This window comes from Schistocerca nitens, chromosome 2 (genome assembly GCF_023898315.1).
Source record: "Schistocerca nitens isolate TAMUIC-IGC-003100 chromosome 2, iqSchNite1.1, whole genome shotgun sequence".
NCBI classification, from domain to species: domain Eukaryota; kingdom Metazoa; phylum Arthropoda; class Insecta; order Orthoptera; family Acrididae; genus Schistocerca; species Schistocerca nitens.
In genome coordinates, this window is record NC_064615.1 from 608,645,288 (window position 1) to 608,666,677 (window position 21,390).

Sequence of the window (21,390 nt, forward strand, 5' to 3'; positions counted from 1 at the left end):
GGACGAGTGAACAAGTCAACCTATCTACGTCGGCCAGCGACTGCCCGTAGAGCAGACAGTGTTTGCCCGAGCGAAAGGAAGAACGACCCTGTGTTTGGCTTAAAAGCAAATTCCGCTACATTGTGTGGGAGCGCCCAGCCTATGCATTCTTTACAAACATAGCACGCAGTTTCAAAGGTTTTCACAGGGAGACAGCAAACGCCAAACGCAGATGCTATAGATTTCCGGTTTGGTCGCCTTAAACGAAACGTCATTCTCCCGTTTTAGAAGAGCAATGCTGATTGGCAGACGATACTCCTGATGCCTTGAGCTGAAGGAGTAATGGAAGAGACCGAAAGATATACCCCTTCACATCTGGCATGGACAGGGGCCGTTCCGTTGTCGCTCTTGTAGGGAGAACACGTAACGAGAGCGATTGCGCTCGTATGTGAACTCAAAGAGCGAGGAACAAGTCTCTCCTCAGTACTTCACTGGGAGAGCACCTCTGTCGAGAGCGAAACGGAGTGCAGCTCTCTATTGAGTCCTTGCTATTAAGCGTTGTTCACTGTGTTGGCCACCACACTTATTGTGCGGTGTGAACGGACAGAGTTATAGTTAGACGCCTGCAAGCGAATTTTTGAGTGGCATCACGATGGACTGGTTATCTGACCAGTGTACCATGCCAATAGTTAGACTAGGGGCGAATAGGTGTCCTTGACTTTATCAAGGCGTAGGGAGATTTTGATTGGCGAATCCAGATAGAACGAGAGTTATCTTATTTGTCAGTAGCGAGCAGCGCAGATAGCAGTCATCGCAGCTTATGATAATGTGTGCTACAGCTATTGCGAGCCCCATATTTCCTCCACAACAGTACACTTCACTGCATCTCACACGCAACAGCCTCGACTGTACCTAGCAACATTCTAACAGATAATTATTCAAGTTGAATACCTGCAGCTCTCAGCCATTCTACCAAGTCAATAACAATCTTAAACTTTGTACACTCCTGGAAATGGAAAAAAGAACACATTGACACCGGTGTGTCAGACCCACCATACTTGCTCTGGACACTGCGAGAGGGCTGTACAAGCAATGATCACACGCACGGCACAGCGGACACACCAGGAACCGCGGTGTTGGCCGTCGAATGGCGCTAGCTGCGCAGCATTTGTGCACCGCCGCCGTCAGTGTCAGCCAGTTTCCCGTGGCATACGGAGCTCCATCGCAGTCTTTAACACTGGTAGCATGCCGCGACAGCGTGGACGTGAACCGTATGTGCAGTTGACGGACTTTGAGCGAGGGCGTATAGTGGGCATGCGGGAGGCCGGGTGGACGTACCGCCGAATTGCTCAACACGTGGGGCGTGAGGTCTCCACAGTACATCGATGTTGTCGCCAGTGGTCGGCGGAAGGTGCACGTGCCCGTCGACCTGGGACCGGACCGCAGCGACGCACGGATGCACGCCAAGACCGTAGGATCCTACGCAGTGCCGTAGGGGACCGCACCGCCACTTCCCAGCAAATTAGGGACACTGTTGCTCCTGGGGTATCGGCGAGGACCATTCGCAACCGTCTCCATGAAGCTGGGCTACGGTCCCGCACACCGTTAGGCCGTCTTCCGCTCACGCCCCAACATCGTGCAGCCCGCCTCCAGTGGTGTCGCGACAGGCGTGAATGGAGGGACGAATGGAGACGTGTCGTCTTCAGCGATGAGAGTCGCTTCTGCCTTGGTGCCAATGATGGTCGTATGCGTGTTTGGCGCCGTGCAGGTGAGCGCCACAATCAGGACTGCATACGACCGAGGCACACAGGGCCAACACCCGGCATCATGGTGTGGGGAGCGATCTCCTACACTGGCCGTACACCACTGGTGATCGTCGAGGGGACACTGAATAGTGCACGGTACATCCAAACCGTCATCGAACCCATCGTTCTACCATTCCTAGACCGGCAAGGGAACTTGCTGTTCCAACAGGACAATGCACGTCCGCATGTATCCCGTGCCACCCAACGTGCTCTAGAAGGTGTAAGTCAACTACCCTGGCCAGCAAGATCTCCGGATCTGTCCCCCATTGAGCATGTTTGGGACTGGATGAAGCGTCGTCTCACGCGGTCTGCACGTCCAGCACGAACGCTGGTCCAACTGAGGCGCCAGGTGGAAATGGCATGGCAAGCCGTTCCACAGGACTACATCCAGCATCTCTACGATCGTCACCATGGGAGAATAGCAGCCTGCATTGCTGCGAAAGGTGGATATACACTGTACTAGTGCCGACATTGTGCATGCTCTGTTGCCTGTGTCTATGTGCCTGTGGTTCTGTCAGTGTGATCATGTGATGTATCTGACCCCAGGAATGTGTCAATAAAGTTTCCCCTTCCTGGGACAATGAATTCACGGTGTTCTTATTTCAATTTCCAGGAGTGTATATAAATTTCATTAGCGAATCCAATCCTTAAGAGGTAACTACACATTCCGAAAAGAACCCGGAAATAACTTGTTCAGTTCATAACTAAAAGTGCCATTGTGATTTCTCAGAATTTTTGAAAAAATAATAATAATTTTCGTTAGTTTCATGTTTTTCTTACACTAACTAGCACTACTCCAGTACCCAAGTATTCCACTAGTTACATAAGAAATTTTGTGAATTTTTGTGTCATTTCCTTACAGCGGACGACTCCAGAAGATATTTATTGCTGAAAGTTTTTCAGACATTTTTCTTTAGAACGTTGGCAGCATCTGTCTGACTTCTGTAGTAGTGTGGGAGTAGAAATTGCATCTTGCAGGAGCCACAGGGTAAAGGGTACATCTCAGATTAATCCGTCAGAATGACAGAATAGCACCCACACGCTCACAGAGCAGTATGTATGGTTCAGAAGCTTACTTCAATGACAGTCATACACGAAGAAGAAGGATCGCTATTCGAGTTGTTCAGTCGGTTTTATTTACGACCCAGTCTTCAGAATCATTCATAGATTTTTTAAGCAGAAGTGTATGTTTAATGTGGAAAAGAAAGAGACAGTCGGATGGTGTTGTTGGTTTATATGCCCTATGAAGTCTATTAGCCGCCTAATTGGAACGATGGTCTTCCTTCATACGCATGGGTGCTTTTCCCTCAGGAAGAATATCTTTTGTGTTGTGTCCGACTTCTTGGACACTGAGGTGGCTAGTAACTGTACAATTAATTAGAACACTCTGAATTACAACAAAACTTATCTTTGCTCGCCACGCTCGGCTGTAGCTATGAAATTGCAAACTGTTCTGATAGCGTTGGCGCACAGACACGGCTTTCAGGAGATGGAAGTCTCTTCACTCCTCGGCAGTTGACACGGGCTGTGTCGTAGTGAACAGGCAGCACAGCAACGTTACTCCGACAGGAGCTTCCTGGAAGTGGGCAGGATCCGAACAGAACTGCCCTCAAGGCCTCTGGAGACCGCTATTTCAGGGCAGAGGTGCGGCGGTGGCGCCTCAAACTACGGGAGGTACGGCTTCTTCCTAGTATCTCATTGGCCCGTCGTAATAGCACTTTTCTGTGCAGTACCACTGCAGTGGTCGACACTCGTCGACGCCGCATTTTGCATCTTAAATGTATATCTGTAAGGTACAACCCAATCGAAACGTTAGAAATAAGTAAAAAATGAAGACTATTTGCTGAACAGGATATCTTTAAGATTATAGAGACGTGTCATGCAATGGTGTAATGAAGAAGCTACTATAACATAAAGTTCTGAAACTTAAAAACAAAACTGAAAAACCAGTGCCGGCCGATGTGGCCGAGCGGTTCTAGGCGCTTCAGTCTGGAACCGCGCGACCGCTACGGTCGGAGGTTCGAATCCTGCCTCGGGCATGGATGTGTGTGTGATGTCCTTAGGTTAGTTAGGTTTAAGTAGTTCTAAGTTCTAGGGGACTGATGACCTCAGCTGTTAAGTCCCATAGTGCTCAGAGCCATTTTAACCATTCTTGAAAAACCAGTTTTGGCTACAACAATGCAATAAAAATGAGCAATAGTTAATCCAGCTGCTACTCATGTTTAGCAGTTACGTAGCATACCTTTCATAAGGTGTTCCAATAGCTCTTGCGGCAGCTGACCCTTTTCTTGAGAAAGAGTTAGATGGTGATCGGAAGAGTTAATAGCTGACGGGCCGTAATTCGTATCTCCAACACAACTCATTTGTCATTTTTTTCTATTGCAGCATTCAGACACGTAGATCTAGTTCATAAATTCATGTGATGAACAAGAAATTCACACACCAAAGCATCTTGAGTGGGAGGGCATTATCGTCAATGTAGAGACAAGCCTGATTAACTGTAACTCTCAAATGTCGCACATTCTACTACACTGTCTTATCTTTATGCCTCAGGACGTCAACAGTATTCGTCTCGCCACTAACTTACACGTAAACGCTGAGACATCCAGCCAGCACGTCTCCCTTCACCATGGGCCCACTTGCTAAGAAACTGGTCTCTTTTCAAGATGTTCTTGCGATTGTGCGAGTTAACCCTTCGTCTCCGCGTGAGAGTACAACAAGAATCATTCTACAAACTAAAGCCAGATTTATAAGCGAAGAGCATGTTTATCCATTGAGTCAAACATTTCCTTCAAGGGATTTATGGAGTCTCCCTACCCTCCCAGGGTAAATTCCGTCTTTGTGGCTCTGCGATATGAATTCATAAAAACTCGTCTGACACATTACGGATCTAGTTTACTGTTTTATTTTACATTCACCTTTCAGTCATATGTCATTTCTAGGCAACGATCTATATGCACATTTCAACGCCAGTTTGTTCGGAAAATTCAACTGTCATTTATAGCTAATGCTTACCTTTACTATTCCAAAACGGAAGAATGACTTACGTAATTTTCAGACGGAAACCCATCTTTCGGAGCTGGAGATGTTTCGCTACTTACTCTTAGCACTTTTTGTTTTGGAAGCATGGGTTCATTACCAAAATTACTGTGCCACACAGCACTCACTGTTAAGCAATACAGTATTACTAGATGGATACAACTACAGCAGATCTTTAAGAAAACAGTACTCACGTCGCTACACTGTTCAGTATTTAAGTTAACCAATGCAAAATATCGACAATGCGGAAACAACATTTCATAGTTCGTATGTCTTCATGTACTGCTTTATAGAACTGTCACTGAATTCCCTTTCAGTAGCCGAAGTCACTGAATCTTGATAAACTGGGACGTTCAAAGAAGAGGTAGTCTTTTCCAATTCTGACAAAATATGAAATTTACATTTGCACAATCTTGCGAGCAAGGTGGAATGTTACTTCTGATTCTATGCTTATCTCTCGTTTGTAAATTTCAAATTAGCTCGACATACCACGTGAGTCGATGCTACATGTAACCCTTTACGGTGAACCTGGAGTAAAATTTCAGTCAGCGTCTTTCTGCTTCGTTTTTGTGACTCGAGAAGTGCACAATTTTACAGTTCTGAACATTTAAATTAAGTTAACAACCCTTAGGCCACTTTTTATTAAACTCATCAAGGTTTAACTGGATAGCTACGCAACTTTCTTCGAGACAGTACTTCATTACAGACATACCATGAACAAAAATTGACTCTCACAGCTTATGTTTGCTGAACAGTTCAAAGAAAACTTGAGTCTCATTTCGACTAGGTACCCACATATACAATTATAGTCGGGGTGACTTCAATCTAACCTCGGTATCCTGGGAAATTATACGTTTAAAGCCGGCGGCGGGCATAAAACATCATCTGAAATTGCACTGAATGCTTTCTCAGAAAATTATTTTCAACAATTAGTTGATGAGCCCACTCGAAGCGTAAATGGTTGCGAAACCATACTTGACCTTTCAGCAACAAATAATCTTGCACAAATATTGAATATTGTGACGAATACAGGGATTATCGACCACAAGGCAGTTGCTGCTAGGCTGAATACCGTAACACCTACAACCATCCAAAACAAACGCAAAGTATATCTATTTAAAAAAGCTGATAAAAATGCTCTTAACGCCTTTTTTAAGAGACAGTCTTCACTCCTTCCGATCTGATCATGTAAGTATAGAAAAGTTGTGGAATATTTTCAAAGAGATAGTATCGACAGCAGTTGAAAGATACATGCCATATAAATTAATAAGTGATGGTACTGATGCCCCTTGGTACACAAAACGGGTCAGATTGTTGTTGCAGAAGCAACGTAAAAAGCATGCTAAATTTAAAAGAACGGAAAATCCCCGAGATTGGCAAAGTTTTACAGAAGTTCGAAATATGGCGCATACTTCAATGCGAGATGCTTTTAATAATTTCCACAACGAAATTCTGTCTCGAAATCTGGCAGAAAACCCAAAGAAATTCTAGTCATACATAAAGCACACCAGTGGCAAGACACAATCAATACCTTCACTGCGCGATAGCAACGGTCAAGTCACTGATGACAGTGCCACTAAAGCCGAGTTATTAAACACTGTTTTCCGAAACTCCTTCACCAAAGAAGACGAAGTAAATATTCCTGAATTCCAATGAAGAACAACCGCCAAGCTGAGAAACACAGAAGTAGATATCCTCGGAGTAACGAAGCAGCTTAAATCACTTAATAAAGGCAAGGCCTCCGGTCCAGATTGTATACCAGTCAGGTTCCTCTCATGGTGTGGTGATAAAATAGCTCCATATTTAGCAATTATATTCAACTGCTCGCTCAGAGAAAGATCCGTGCCTAAAGACTGGAAAATTGCTCAAGTCACATCAATACCCAAAAAGGGAAGTAGGAGCAATCCGCTGAATTACAGCCCCACATCACTAACGTCGATTTGCAGTAAGGTTTTGGAACATATACTGTGTTCGAACATTGTGAATTACCTCGAAATAAACGATTTATTGACACACAATCAGCGCGGATTCAGAAGATATTGTTCTTGTGAAACACAACTAGCTCTTTATATTCATGAAGTAATGAGGGCTGTCGACAGGGGATGTCAAATTGATTCCATATTTTTAGATTTCCAGAAGGCTTTCGACACCGTTCCTCTCACGCGTCTTCTAACCAAACTGCGTGCCTATGGAACGCCGCCTCATTTGTGCGACTGGATTCGTGATTTCCTGTCAGAAAGGTCACTGTTCGTAGTAATAGACGGAAAGTTATCTAGTAAAACAGATTTAATATCCGGCGTTCCCCAAGGAAGTGTTATAGGCCTTCAATTGGTCCTGATCTCTATAAACGACATGGAGACAGAGTAGCCGCCTTAGATTGTTTGCTGATGATGCTGTCATTTACCGTCTTGTAAAGTCATCAGATGACCAAAACGAATTGCAAAATGATTTAGATAAGGTATCTGTATGGTGCGAAAAGTGGCAATTGATCCTGAATAAAGAAAAGTGTGAAGTTATTCACATGAGTACTAAAAGAAATCAGCTAAATTTCGATTACGCGATAAGTCACATAAATCTGAAGGCTGTAAATTCAAAAATGGCTCTGAGCACTATGGGACTTAACGTCTGAGGTCATCGGTCCCCTAGAACTTAGAAATACTTAAACCTAACTAACCTAAGGACATCACACACATCCATGCCCAAGGCAGGATTCGAACCTGCGACAGTAGCAGTCTCGCGGTTCCGGACTGACGCGCCTAGAACCGCTTGGCCACCACGACCGGCCGTAAATTCAACTAAATAACTAAATACTTAGGAATTACGATTACAAATAATCTATATTGGGATGATCACACAGATAATGTTGTGGGCAGAGTAAACCAAAGATTCATTGGCAGAGCACTTTGATCGTGCAACAAGTCTACTAAAGAGACTGCTTACACCACGCTTGGCCGCCCTGTTCTGGAGTATTGCTGGGAGGTGTGGGATCAGCATCAGGTTGGACTGACGGATGACATTGAAAAAGTACAAAGAAGGGCAGCTCGTTTTGTATTATCGCGAAATAGTGTGATAGTTCCACGGATATGGTACGTGGAGTGGCAATCATTAAAACAAAGGCGTTTTTCGTTACGACGGGATCTTCTCATGAAATTTCGCTCACCAGTTTTCTTCTCCGACTGCGAAAACATTGTGTTGGCACCCAACTACATAGAGAGAAATGATCGTCACTATAAAATAAGAGAAATCAAGGCTCGCATAGAAAAATTTAAGTGCTTGTTTTTCGCGCGCGCCGTTAGAGAGGAACGGTAGAGAGACAGTTTGAAGGTGGTTCATTGAACCCTCTGCCAGACTCTTTATTGTGAATAGCAGAGTAATCACGTAGATGTAGACGTAGATGTAGATGGTCAATTTTACCGTCTTTCTAGTGTCCATACCACTCTGTCACGTGTCACCATTTTTATAGGGCACCTTTGGTACACATATTACTGCCATTTGTTATATTGCTACATGGGTCTCGACAATGCTTCGGCACGTGTACGTTGAGTTTATGCAGGAACGTATTCACATATCTGTATTGTAGTCTGCAGCAAAGAATTTTGTTACACAATAATAGGTGTGCTTTAAATCAGCCGGCGCAAATTGCTATCTGAATATCCATCGTTGCCCACAAAATTTGTGGACCCTGATCTCATCCTACTGTATTAGAAAGCTGAAAGGTGTTTAATGTCAAGGAGTTGCTTACTGGGTGTGTAACTCTGCAACGTACCAAGTACTTTATTCGAGCGTACTGATATATTCTGTTTCAGCTCACAGAACTGTAATCCTTTACTATTCATTACCTTGTTGCCCCTTTAGTGTGATCCAAAAAGGTTTTTGTAAATGGTCTTCTACCCTCTCGGCAAGGTAGACTTTGGAACTAGCCCTCCCCTCAATACTTACCGGTTTACTCCCTTTCACAAAACGACTTGAAGAACTTGAAGGAATGTCGTCAAATCATCAACTAAATCTGTTATTTTGCGTTAGTGAATTACTTTTACTTAGAGTAGCGCTAGCAGAAAGGGAACTGACTTCAGCTAATTGCTTGCAGACTAACGTCTTCAATTATCCGATCATTTTTACAGTTTTCTTTGCCTGTAAAAGTGCAATTTTCTGATAAGAAGGCTTGAAACTAGCGAATACCGTTATCGACATCCGCGAATTTGTTAGCAACCTGTAGAATATGATATCCTTCGGCGATATGTGCGCCATTTTCCTGGCAGTAGCTCGTCAGGTTTACATCACAAATGGAACGTCCCGTGAACGGGCATCCTCAACAACAAAGAATCACACTTGGGGTGGCCAATTCGAAACCTCTACTGAATCTCCTAGAACATCATTAGTAGGCTCTCCCATCGTGAGATTCTGTTGGCAGTCCTCCTATCAACGGCCATGATGCACTAAAAGTATCCTTGCTGGAGGAGTAGCTTTTAGATCCTAAGGAGGTCTTCGACACAACAATTAAGCACATCACATAGCATTATACGTGCCGCAGTGCAGTTTAGATACTTTCACCGTGCAAGACGTTGCTTCTAGTACGCCAGCTTGACACATTCATTCTTTATATTTCAAATATATTCCAAGATCCAACATCAGTCTTTAGCCAGGTTATGTGTTTTCATGGTTTATTTATAACAGAGAGTGTGTATACATTTTGGTCAAGTTTCATCATATTCGAAACGTAACCTTTCCTTGCTTCTGAGGTGTTTTTTTTTTCAGATATTTGGACAGTGTCTCTAGTATGCCTATAGATAACGCGAAGTCGCTCTTTTCCGCCGGCCGAAGTGGCCGAGCGTTTCTAGGCACTTCAGTCTGGAACCGCGAATCTTGCCTCGGGCATGGATGTGTGTGATGTCCTTAGGTTAGTTAGGTTTAAGCAGTTCTAAGTTCTAGGGGACTGATGACCTCAGCTGTTAAGTCCCATAGTGCTCAGAGGCATTTGGACCTTTTTTTCGCTCTTTTCTGCTCTGAGCGCACAGTGAGTGGGTAAACATGCCTATGGCAGTAGTGTCTCCCGCCGAGTATGGGCACCCACAGCGACGTTGCGCCTGTTTCATGCGACCGCACATTACACAGCTGTCGTATATTTCCTTCCTCCTGACAATTCTCAGCCCCACACTAAAGGGAAAATGAGGACGCCTCTGCAGCGTTTTCGATGGGAAGAGATGGATCACCCATTTTCACTTTGGTGTCCATTTTGCGACCAATCGGAAGTACTTTCCGAATAACCCTCGTAATAGAATTGGACACGTAATATAAAATGCTTATAATATGGGGCGAAGGCAATTGTAAACCGCCTCCACTAATGTCTGACGAACGAGCAGAGTGGCATTTCCTTTTGGTTCACACGGGCCGCTCATGAGTACAGAAGTTATCATTCCAAACAAAACTGTATATCGTTTCATTAATTTAGCAGTTTTCCAAATAGCCTCTTATCCTCTCCAACCAAGAGGGAAATTACCATTCATTTTATTTAACACATACTGAATTAGTCTTATATATAATCATTATGATAGAACATTTAAAACTTCAAATTTGGGCCTGAACCATTGTATCCTTCCATTGCAGAAATTTATAACAAAGACGAAATCGATGATTAATTATGAAATGGGTTTCCAAACTCTACTAACAATTTAACAGCATTTATTTTTTCTAACTTGAGGAAGTACGTAAATTGTTCTTCACTACGATTAATAAAAAATTATTTCTCATATATATGAACACAATATTTTCGTAACAAAATGTTATTTGGGAAGACTAGTTAATATATGAGGCTCCGAATTTTTTGGGTGCAATTTGTAAGGCTTTTCAAATAAAACTAACTTTATTAACTTTCTATATCTTTATTCTTGATGTCTACATATTTAGTTCTAAATATATTCACCGTAATGTCAAATACGTTTCTCCCAACAAGAGACCAGTTTGTTGATACCGTAACTGTAGATTGTTTGACTTTTTTGACGGAGCCACAACCTCACCTCTGTTTGTACCACTTCATTAACATCAAAGTGAAGTCTTCGAGGGTGCTCTTCAAGTATGGAAAACAGATGAAAATCGGCTGGGGCGAATTTGGGACTGTTCGGAGGATGATCGATGGCAGTGAACCCAAGACATAGGATTGCTGCAGATGTCGCAGCGCTCGTATGTGGCCTGGCACTGTCATTCTGAAGGAGAAGGTGCTCCATGTGTGGACGAAATCTTCGATCACAGAACGCTGTCTCTCACACATCGACAGAGTTCCGTTACACAACGCCATGTTAAATGCTACAATTCGGAGCCCCCTAGCGGCGGAGAGTTGGAACTTGCGTCAGCGTAGCTGGGAAGTCGACCGAGTAATATGCATGACGTAATATCTCAACCAATATTGACAAATCAATAAAAAAATCGGACGTATTATTTTTCAGCACGCCATCATATTTTAAGGACTACAAACACGGATCCATAACCAGAATCACTACGGTACACATCATACAGAAACTTTACCCTGTCTGATACCCCAAAATACTGTCAGTGGAGTGCGTCTGTTAAACTATCTTGTGTAGAGCAGTTTGACCAAAACTGAATGAAATCTTTTGCTAACGACTTACCAGGTGTACCGGTATGAAATGAGCGTTAAGATACAAATGTGTCGATAGGGAACATTTGCTGTGAACGAGCCTTAATTTTTCTTTTTGTTTGGTTGGTATGACATTTGTCAAAGATATTTAGTATACATCAAGTCATGGAACAAACAACATCATATGTTTTCATCGTGTTAACAATGTCGAATTTTATACCAGAAAGTGATGATTTATGGAAAGCATTAAGTTTTTGTTTCCATTTGAAAAAAAGTGCTCCAGAGTCGCATCTAATGCTTGTCGAGGCATATGGTGATCATGCTCTTTCAGAAGCAACATGCAAAAGATGGTTTCAACGGTTCAGAAATAATGATTTTGATGTAAGAAATGAAGAACGTGGAGGACCACCAAAAAAGTTCAAAGACGCCGAATTGCAAGCAATAATGGATGAAGATGATACTTTGAGTCAGAAGCAAATGGCAACAATGCTAAATGTTGCACAACAAACAATTTCTGACCGTTTGAAAGCTATGGAAAAGATCCAAAAGTGTGGAAAATGGGTGCCACATGAATTGAATGAAAGACAGATGGAACACCGAAAAACCATTTGTCAAATTTTGCTTCAAATACATGAAAGAAAATCAATTTTGCATCTAATTGTTACTGGCGATGAAAAATGGATTTATTTTAAGAATCCTAAACGGGAAAAATCATGGGTTAATCCGGGACAACCATCAACATCGACTGCAAAACCAGATCGATTCGGCAAGAAGACAATGCTCTGTGTTTGGTTGGATCAGAAATGTGTTGTGTATCATGAGCTTCTAAAACCCGGTGAAACTGTGAATACTAATCGCTACAGACAACAAATGATAAATTTGAACTATGCACTGATCGAAAAAAGACCAGACTGGGCCAGAAGACATGCCAAAGTAATTTTTTTTAAACGACAATGCACCTGCACACAAAGCAAAACGGCCGGCCGAAGTGGCCGTGCGGTTAAAGGCGCTGCAGTCTGGAACTGCAGGACCGCTACGGTCGCAGGTTCGAATCCTGCCTCGGGCATGGATGTTTGTGATGTCCTTAGGTTAGTTAGGTTTAACTAGTTCTAAGTTCTAGGGGACTAATGACCTCAGCAGTTGAGTCCCATAGTGCTCAGAGCCATTTGAACCATTTTGAACAAAGCAAAACTGGTTCAGGATACAATCAAAACACTTGGCTGGGAGCTGCTACCCCAGCCGCCGTATTCACCAGACTTGGCCCCTTCCGACTACCATTGGTTTTCATCAATGGGACACGCATTGGCTGAGGAAAACTTCGATTCCTACGAAGAAGTCGAAAATTGGGTTTCTGATTGGTTTGCTTCAAAAGACGAACATTTCTACTGGCGTGGTATCCACAAATTGCCAGAAAGGTGGTCAAAATTTATAGAAAGCAATGGTCAGTACCTTGAATGAAATGTTTTTGTTTTTCAATTCAAAATTAGTGTTTCATTTTCACAAAAAAGCGCTTATTTCATACCGGTACACCTGGTACATGTTCAGAAAGTTGCCTTTTATAGTATCTCCTGCCAGGTCAAAGTATTTATGAGATAGAGCAATGTGATGATGTGATTGAAGTGCTAGTATGCTTCTACATCTATACTCGGCAAGTCATCTTACGGTATGTGGTGGAGGATACTTCAGGTGCCACTATAAGTTCCGCCCTTTCGTCTTGTGCTCGAGAATGGTGCTTCGCAAGAAATACTGGCATTAAATCTCAATATGACCTCTAATTTGTGTAATTGTCCCTTCTATACGCTCGGAATTTTAACAGTAAACATCTCCGTGGAGCACAACGTCTGTCTTGAACCGTCTGCTACTGGAGCTTGAAGAGTATTTCCTTAACGCTCTCGCACTTACTGAACGAATTCGTGACGAAACGTGCCGCTCTTCTCAGGATTATCTATTCGATTAATCGATCCTGTAAGAGTCCGAGACTGCCGGGAAATACTCAAGAATCAGTTGAACGAGCTTTATGGTAATTGGTTTCTTTCGTGGGTTAATTAATTGTCCTTGGGGTTCATTCAATGAACGTCAGCCTGTCGATTCCTACAATTGTTATTGTTATCACGTGTTCATCCCACTTCAGACACTCCGGACTGTTATTACTATACAGGGTGAGTCACCTAACGTTACCGCTGGATATATTTCGTAAACCACATCAAATACTGACGAACCGATTCCACAGACCGAACGTGAGGAGAGGGGCTAGTGTATTGGTTAATACAAACCATAAAAAATGCACGGAAGTATGTTTTTTAAGACAAACCTACGTTTTTTTAAATGGAACCCCGTTAGTTTTGTTAGCACATCTGAACATATAAACAAATACGTAATCAGTGCCGTTTGTTGCATTGTAAAATGTTAATTACATCCGGAGACATTGTAACCTAAAGTTGACGCTTGAGTACCACTCCTCCGCTGTTCGATCGTGTGTATCGGAGAGCACTGAATTACGTAGGGATCCAAAGGGAACGGTGATGGACCTTAGGTACAGAAGAGACTGGAACAGCACATTACGTCCACATGCTAACACCTTTTTATTGGTCTTTTTCACTGACGCACATGTACATTACCATGAGGGGTGAGGTACACGTACACACGTGGTTTCCGTTTTCAATTACGGAGTGGAATAGAGTGTGTCCCGACATGTCAGGCCTATAGATGTTCAATGTGGTGGCCATCATTTGCTGCACACAATTGCAATCTCTGGCGTAATGAATGTCGTACACGCCGCAGTACATCTGGTGTAATGTCGCCGCAGGCTGCCACAATACGTTGTTTCATATCCTCTGGGGTTGTAGGCACATCACGGTACACATTCTCCTTTAACGTACCCCACAGAAAGAAGTCCAGAGGTGTAAGATCAGGAGAACGGGCTGGCCAATTTATGCGTCCTCCACGTCCTATCAAACGCCCGTCGAACATCCTGTCAAGGGTCAGCCTAGTGTTAATTGCGGAATGTGCAGGTGCACCACCTTGCTGATACCACATACGTCGACGCGTTTCCAGTGGGACATTTTCGAGCAACGTTGGCAAATCATTCTGTAGAAACGCGATGTATGTTGCAGCTGTTTGGGCCCCAGCAATGAAGTGAGGACCAATGAGGTGGTCGCCAATGATTCCGCACCATACATTTACAGTCCACTGTCGCTGTCGCTCTACCTGTCTGAGCCAGCGAGGATTGTCCACGGACCAGTAATGCATGTTCCGTAGATTCACTGCCCCGTGGTTTGTGAAACCCGCTTCATTGGTAAACAGGTAGAACTGCAACGCATTCTCTGTTAATGCCCATTGACAGAATTGCACTCGATGATTAAAGTCATCACCATGTAATTGATGATGTAGCGACACATGAAACGGGTGAAAGCAGTGACGATGCAGTATGCGCATGACACTACTTTGACTCAGTCCACCGGCTCTCGCAATGTCCCGTGTACTCATGTGTGGGTTCATGGCAACAGCAGCTAACACACCAACTGCACCCGCTTCTCCTGTGACAAGCCTGTTACGGACCCGTTTGCGTGCTACGACCATACCTGTTGCATACAGTTGGCGGTAGATGTTTTGCAATGTGCGGCACGTTGGATGCTCTCTGTCCGGGTACCGTTTTGCATACACCCTGCAGGATTCAGCTGCATTTCGTCGACACTCGCCATAGATGAATATCATCTCCGCCTTTTCAGAGTTCGAATACACCATGGTCACAGTTCCTACAACACTACACTATCACAGACGTCTGGTAACACGGTGTACTACAGTTGGTCTGCGTGCGGAGACGAATGCAGAATAACAATAGCAGCAAGCGCTACATGCGGAGACTGCGACAGCTAGACCAAACCCCAACAGTGCACTACAACCACACTCGTAAACACGGTCGTCATCGTAAACATGTCCCTGCAAATGCTGCTCGCCGACCGTGGCCCGTGTTTGTTACAACACGCAACTGAACGTCGGAGGTTTCAAGCGTCAACTTTACGTTACAATATCTCCGGATGTAATTAACATTTTACAATGCAACAAACGGCACTGATTACGTATTTGTTTATAGGTTCAGATGTGCTAACAAAACTAACGTGGTTCCATTTAAAAAAACGTAGGTTTGTGTTAAAAAACATACTTCCGTGCATTTTTGTATGGTTTGTATTAAACAATTACACAAGCCCCTCTCCTCACGTTCGGTCTGTGGAATCGGTTCGTCAGTATTTGATGTGGTTTACGAAATATATCCAGCGGTAACGTTAGGTGACTCACCCTGTATATCTTAATGATGTTTTATCTTTCCTAGTAATTTATCTTTAGTACTGCAATGGAGCGATATTGGGTTTTCCCGTTACTTATACGCAAAACGGTACATTTATTTACGTTGAATGTCTACTGCCAGGTCCCGCGTTAATCATCATATTCTGCATCCCTTCACACATTTAACTTCAGTGTTCTGGTGTTGCAACTTTCCTACGTACAGTAGGAAATTCGTTGATTTATAATCCCGTTCTATAGTCCTGGTGTAGGTTTTCTAGAGTTTTGGCAAATCATTCGATCCGAATGTAGCTTTGTCTGCGTTGCACAGGTCAAGACTAGAATCTTTTCCTATAAAAGTGCTAGTATAAATGTAAAAATCCGGATGAGTGCGAGTAGGACTCTCGCACCGAGGTTCCCGTACAAAATTAGTTACGCTTATATATTGTTCATCCATCCCGCGAATCGACAATTTCGACGATGTTTGCCTGTTATCGATATCGACAGTGACAAGATATCAAAATATGTTACATAAATGGTCGTATGTTTCGATGGCACGACCGTAGAAGCTTAAACATTTTACACTGCACAGGGTCCATAAATTTCAACTTTATAGTGCACTCGTTCCTGAGAATACGAGGTCCCAACGAGCGGACAGGCAGACAGACAACATGACAATTTTTTTCTGATATAATTACAGATTAACGACGTTTGCAAGACAACAACAATCTGCACGAACAGTTCGACGACGTTTGCAGCAGCATGGACTATCGGCTCGGAGACCATGGCTGCTGTTACCCTTGACGCAGCATCACAAACAGGAGCGCCTGCGATGGTGTACCCAACGACGAACGTCGGCCCACGAACTGCAAAACGTCACTTTTTCGGATGAATCCAGGTTCTGTTTACAGCATCATGATGGTCGCATCCGTGTCTGGCGACATCGCGGTGAACGCACATTCGAAGCGTGTATTCGTCTTCGCCATACTGGCGTATCAGCCGGCGTGATGGTATGGGGTGCCATTGGTTACACGTCTCGGTCACCTCTTGTTCGCATTGACGGCACTTTGAACAGTGGGCGTTACATTTCAGATGTCTTACGACCCGTGGCTCCATCCTTCATTCGATTCCTTCGAAACCCTATATTTCAGCAGGATAATGCACGACCGCATGTTGCAGGTCCTGTACGGGCCTTTCTGGATACACAAAATGTTCGACTGCTGCCCTGGCCAGCACATTCTCCAGATCTCTCACCAATTGAAAACGTCAAGTCAATGGTGGCCGAGCAACTGGCTCGTCACAATACGCCAGTCACTACTCTTGATGAACTGTGATATCGTGTTGAAGCTGCATGGGCAGCTGTACCTGTACACGCCATCCAAACTCTGTTTGACTCAATGCCCAGGCGCATCAAGGCCGTTATTACGGCCAGAGGTGATTGTTCTGGGTACTGATTTCTCAGGATCGATGCACCCAAATTGCGTACAAATGTAATCACATGTCAGTTCTAGTATAATATATTTGTCCAATGAATATCCGTTTATCATCTGCATTTCTTCTTGGTGTAGCAATTTTAATGGCCAGTAGTGTAAATATATTCATTCATTATATCCGATATATACTATACATGAAGAAACTGTTTAAATATTTATTGTGTTTTAGAAAGCACAGAACGATTAGGCTACTGGTCCACCTTTTGTTTCTATTCCTTTGATAGTTGTTTATTTGATTTGTTTATATATTTAATAATGTGTTTTAGAGCGTGTTTATCGTCCAGCCGTAGGAATATTTATTTAATTTCAATTTATTTAAATGTAAATCCAGTATATCGAATGTGTTTCATTGTATTTGTGAGTGTGCGTTGGCTTGGAGACAGGGCGGGAGCGCTCTAGCCAATCACAGTGCTCGTTAATGGGGAGACGGGAGGTACTGTACGCGAAGGAGGACAGTCGGTAACTGGAACTACGTTGGAGAGTGGGGGAGTTTGCGCGTGGTCGCGGTAGATAGAAATATTTCGTAGTGCCGACTGGTGCACTTGTTAGATTTACTTGGATTCTGCAGTGAAGACTTAGTATGCAGTTAGAAGTGATGACTATCTCGCGACCCATGTTGCTGCTCATAACTGATTACGTGAAGTAGGAATCTATTGTTTCCCTGTCATTCAACTTATATTTTATTTAATTGCTAGACCATTGACACCAATAAGTGTTTTACAGTAATAAAGGGCATTCTTAAAGGTACTTCTGCTATCGTAGTCATCATTTAAAATCGTTAACATAGTACCTGCAGAATTTATTTAATTGCAATCTTCCATTTATAAATGTCTCCGTTACTTTCAAAATTCGCAGTTGTCGAGTGATGGGAACCTTCGACCATTCGATTCAAGTGTATATTTATATTGTACACTGTAGACTCAGCAGTATTTGGCTTGTAATGCGGCAACTACGTATCGCAGCCCCTAGACAACGAAACTAACCAAAACTTTTAATATTTCATCTCTGAGTCAGAGGGTACATAGTACAGGGCCACGACATTCACCTTATTTCAACACCATTTTTTTTTTTTTTGAAAGCCCGAAACATAATGTTTTGGCTCATAACTGCCAGTTAGCAGCATAGTCTACAAGTATAATAATGATAACTTTATTTCCTATTGGTTACTCTGAGGAAACAGAGCCGTCGTCTATTATCCCGTATACACTTGCTTCTTGCATCTGAATGACCTGATTTCGTTTGAAGTATACTTCTGAAATGCAGTTCATGCAACTAGTCCGAGGACAGCAGCAGAGCGGTTCTTCTCACTTCACTTGTCTGGGCCTTGTTCCTCAGGAGATTTCTGCGTTGACGGTCGCACAGGAAGCTTGTAGCCCAGTTTGTGAACTGGGTTTTTTTGGGGGCCGGCGGTTGTCGGCCCTGTTGGTGGTGGAGCGCCTTTCGGACGTGGCCCACTTCCCATCGCTGTGGCTGCCGTAAGGAAATGCCGACGACCTTCCAGGTACACCAGACACTCTGAAACAAAGACGAGAATCGCTTAGAAATTACCGCAGTTTCTGTTGCAGCTGCCACTCAGTCACTCCACAGCCAAAGATAGGGCGTCACATTAGCAGTGTTGGTAGCCATGTGAACTAGCTGTTCGAAATTTGAATCGAGATACAGAATAATGGAGGTAGGAGGCTACGTGGTACACTAGAAACGTTCTTTGTTAAAGTGACGGAAACTGCATGAACTCTTTGAACAACGCTAGCCAACTGACATTCCAGTATGACCATACATTTGGCATGTGGTGATTAAAATTTCATCTTTAAATTCATTGCTACAGATGAAGAATGGTGTGAATATATGATGGCGATTGGGTGTGTCTAACATTTCTAGGACTTCTGAGGAGAAGCATGCCCAGGGAACCTGCAGATGCAGCTTTTCGCCATCTTTCAGACTTTGGCAACGATCAAATATACTCCAAGACAAAAAGAAAAAAAATGCACCACCAAGGAATTATCCGAATGGATCGGAAATCGGTAGATGTGACGTACATGTACAAACGAAAACCATTGCAAATTTTGAAAAATTTGATGATATAATCAAGTAAAACCGCTACACAATTACCCCTTTGTCCACCTCTGGCCCTTATAAAAGTAGTTATTCGGCTGGGCATTGACTAACAGAGTTGCTGGTTGTCCTGAGGGATATCGTGCCATATTTTGCCAAATTGGCGCGTTAGATCGTCAAATTCCCGAGCTGGTTGGAGGGTCCTGCCACACTGCTACAAACGTTCTCAATGGGAGGGAGATCCGGGGTCCGGGGACCTTGCTGGCCAAGGTATGCTTTGGCGAGCACAAGGAGATGTAGCAGAAACTCTCACCGTGTGCGGTCGGGCCTTGTACTGAAATATAACCCTGGATGGCTTGTTATAAATGGGAACGAAAAGGGAAGTATACTATCATCGACGTACAACTTTGTTACCGTGAGGATGCCACGGGTGACGACTAAAGGCGTCCTTCTATGAAAAGGAATGGCACCCCAGACAATCACTCCTGGTTCGAGAGCCATACGGCGGCCGACAGTGGCTAAAATGGCTCTGAGCACTAGGGGACTTAACTGCTGTGGTCATCAGTCCCCTAGAACTTAGAATTACTTAAACCTAACTAACCTAAGGACATTACACACATCCATGCCCGAGGCAGGATTCGAACCTGCGACCGTAGCGGTCGCGCGATTCCGGACTGTAGCACCAAGAACCGTTCGGCCACTCCGGCTGGCGGCCGACAGTGAAGTTGGTATCCCACAACTGTCCACGGAGTCTCCAGATGCGTTTTCGTTGGTCATCGGGCTCATTTCGGAGCGGGATTTATCATTGAAGACAATTCTACCTCAGTCAATGACGTTCCAGGCCATATGTGTCCGACACCTCTGCAAACAGGATTGCTGGTGTAAAGAGGTCAACGGTAGTCATGGGGTACGGTAACGCAGCCCCCCTTCTTTGAGCCGCCTGTTAATGGTTCTTGTGTTCACTGAAGCACCAGTTGCACGTCGGATAGATGGTAAAGATGAAACAGGGCTCTGAGGGCCTCTCTGACGATTCCTCGGTCCTCGGTTTCTATCGTCTCTCTATGTCGACCGCTTTTTTCTTAACGCTGTGTTCGGCTATAGTTCATCCATTCCTGCCAAAACTGTCAGACAGTAGCATCTCTCTTATTCAAATGTCGAGTGATTCTTCGATTACTCCAACCGGCTTCTTCGAGCCCAACTACACGTCCTCTGTCAAGTGCTGACATCTGCGTATACCATACACGCCTGTCTACGAGGCATAGTTACTGTGCAACTGAGGTCACGAAAATACAGGGTGATTCAAAAAGAATACCACAACTTTAAAAATGTGTATTTAATGAAAGAAACATAATATAACCTTGTGTTATACATCATTACAAAGAGTATTTAAAAAAGGTTTTTTTTTACTCAAAAACAAGTTCAGAGATGTTCAATATGGCCCCCTTCAGACACTCGAGCAATATCAACCCGATACTCCAACTCGTTCCACACTCTCTGTAGCATATCAGGCGTAACAGTTTGAATAGCTGCTGTTATTTCTCGTTTCAAATCATCAATGGTGGCTGGGAGAGGTGGCCGAAACACCATATCCTTAACATACCCCCATAAGAAAAAATCGCAGGGGGTAAGATCAGGGCTTCTTGGAGGCCAGTGATGAAGTGGTCTGTCACGGGCTGCCTGGCGGCCGATCCATCGCCTCGGGTAGTTGACGTTCAGGTAGTTACGGACAGATAAGTGCCAATGTGGTGGCGCTCCATCCTGCTGAAATATGAATTGTTGTGCTTCTTGTTCGAGCTGAGGGAACAGCCAATTCTCTAACATCTCCAGATACTGTAGTCCAGTTACTGCTTGCTGGATGCCTGCTACATTTTCATCACTCGTTCTCGGCCGTCCAGAACTTTTCCCTTTGCACAAACACCCATTCTCTGTAAACTGTTTATACCAACGTTTAATACACCACCTATCGGGAGGTTTAACACCATACTTCGTTCGAAATGCACGATGAACAACTGTCGTCGATTCACTTCTGCCGTACTCAATAACACAAAAAGCTTTCTGTTGAGCGGTCGCCATCTTAGCATCAACTGACGCTGACGCCTAGTCAACAGCGCCTCAAGCGAACAAATGTACAACTAAATGAAACTTTATA